The 2,500-nt window shown below is 59.5% G+C and overlaps 1 pseudogene; it reads left to right on the forward strand.

Annotated features, from left to right (window-relative positions):
- Positions 1–2,500, forward strand: part of LOC126430386 (large subunit ribosomal RNA) — a 7,758-nt pseudogene that overhangs the window by 1,707 nt on the left and 3,551 nt on the right.

The raw sequence follows: 2,500 nt of genomic DNA on the forward strand, positions 1-2,500 counted from the left end.
TGCGGCCGGCCGCGAAGCCCTGACGAGTAGGAGGGTCGCGGCGGTGGGCGCAGAAGGGTCTGGGCGTGAGCCTGCCTGGAGCCGCCGTCGGTGCAGATCTTGGTGGTAGTAGCAAATACTCCAGCGAGGCCCTGGAGGGCTGACGCGGAGAAGGGTTTCGTGTGAACAGCCGTTGCACACGAGTCAGTCGATCCTAAGCCCTAGGAGAAATCCGATGTTGATGGGGGCCGTCATAGCATGATGCACTTTGTGCTGGCCCCCGTTGGGCGAAAGGGAATCCGGTTCCTATTCCGGAACCCGGCAGCGGAACCGATACAAGTCGGGCCCCTCTTTTAGAGATGCTCGTCGGGGTAACCCAAAAGGACCCGGAGACGCCGTCGGGAGATCGGGGAAGAGTTTTCTTTTCTGCATGAGCGTTCGAGTTCCCTGGAATCCTCTAGCAGGGAGATAGGGTTTGGAACGCGAAGAGCACCGCAGTTGCGGCGGTGTCCCGATCTTCCCCTCGGACCTTGAAAATCCGGGAGAGGGCCACGTGGAGGTGTCGCGCCGGTTCGTACCCATATCCGCAGCAGGTCTCCAAGGTGAAGAGCCTCTAGTCGATAGAATAATGTAGGTAAGGGAAGTCGGCAAATTGGATCCGTAACTTCGGGATAAGGATTGGCTCTGAGGATCGGGGCGTGTCGGGCTTGGTCGGGAAGTGGGTCAGCGCTAACGTGCCGGGCCTGGGCGAGGTGAGTGCCGTAGGGGTGCCGGTAAGTGCGGGCGTTTAGCGCGGGCGTGGTCTGCTCTCGCCGTTGGTCGGCCTCGTGCTGGCCGGCGGTGCAGGATGCGCGCGCCTGCGCGGCGTTCGCGCCCCGGTGCTTCAACCTGCGTGCAGGATCCGAGCTCGGTCCCGTGCCTTGGCCTCCCACGGATCTTCCTTGCTGCGAGGCCGCGTCCGCCTTAGCGTGCTCCTCCGGGGGCGCGCGGGTGCGCGGATTCTCTTCGGCCGCCATTCAACGATCAACTCAGAACTGGCACGGACTGGGGGAATCCGACTGTCTAATTAAAACAAAGCATTGCGATGGCCCTAGCGGGTGTTGACGCAATGTGATTTCTGCCCAGTGCTCTGAATGTCAACGTGAAGAAATTCAAGCAAGCGCGGGTAAACGGCGGGAGTAACTATGACTCTCTTGACTCCCAAAGCCCACCTGATGCGTAATATATGGACCCTCTCGATTCACCCCTCAGCATCCTTGTGATGTCGGGTGGATGATGGTTCAATTAGCCTCTCGGTGGGAAATCCTAGCTCTGGCCTTCAAGTGGCGGGAGTCGTGAGGGTGCTGTGAAAGGTTTCACGTAGGTGTACCTTTCCAGTATCCCGACCGACAGAGCAGGGTGCTTTTCGGGCTTGGGGGTTACCTCCCCCCCTGCCTTTGTTACAGCTGGTGCAACTAATAGAAGCGAACGTGGTACCAGGCCTCCCGCTGGAGCGCCTGTGCCAGCTGATGAGCCAGCCAACCAGCCAACCGGTGCGGGTCGAGCGCTGCTCCCCGCCATCTGCCCTGACTGTATGCGGTCCTTCTCCACCAAGACCGGACTTGGTGTCCATCGGCGTCGCGCCCATCCGACTGCTGCTAATGCTGAGATCAAGACCGAGAGGAAGAAGGCCAGGTGGTCCCAGGAAGAGCTCCTGCGTCTGGCCCATGCAGAAGCGACTCTTGCCACCCAGGGTTGCAGATTTTTAAACCAGGAGCTTGCAAAGGCCTTCCCCGAGCGTACGCTGGAGTCAATTAAATGTCAGCGTAGAGCGCAGCCCTACAAAGACATGGTGGCGAAGTTTGTCACCGAGCTTGCTGGCATGGATCGCGGCCTTCGGGGTCCTCCTAGCGAGCCTGCAGTCAGTCATTCTTTGCCACAGTCTCCACCTTGTGGGGAAGATGTTGACCTAGCCATCTGGTCATTTATAGCAGAACTCCCCCAATCAGACCGCCGATTCCGCTCGCTTGATGATCTCGTGGCTCTGGGTCCCACCATTAGCCGTGAAACAATCCAGGCTATGTTGCTGTCTGCTCTTGACGAAGTAGGCAGCAGGGAGCCAGCCATCCACCAAGCTGCGAGTGTGCGGACCCAACAGCCCCCAGAGCGGAAGCGTGCACGCAGGAGATGGGAGTATGCGGTGGTTCAGCGTGCTTTCAAGAAGAACGGAGCACGCTGTATCAACGGACTTCTTGATGGCACACTCTTGCATCAGCCACCATCCATCCCAGGGCTGATTGAGTTTTGGACAGACCTCTTCTCTCCACCACGTGTCAGGTCTCGACCTCCGCGTGGGGAGGGTCTGTCCGATGAGCTGCTGCCATTCTCGAAGAGGGTGCCCTTCCGTGACCTCTGGGCTCCCATTTCTGCAGAAGAAGCCACCGCTGCTCTCCCGCCTCGCAATTCTGCTGCAGGTCCTGACGGCCTCACGCCGACACAACTGCGTCGCCTTCCCCGGGAGGTTCTCCTCAAGATCCTTAAT

Source organism: Schistocerca serialis, unplaced genomic scaffold, assembly GCF_023864345.2.
Source record: "Schistocerca serialis cubense isolate TAMUIC-IGC-003099 unplaced genomic scaffold, iqSchSeri2.2 HiC_scaffold_1045, whole genome shotgun sequence".
Classification (NCBI taxonomy): domain Eukaryota; kingdom Metazoa; phylum Arthropoda; class Insecta; order Orthoptera; family Acrididae; genus Schistocerca; species Schistocerca serialis.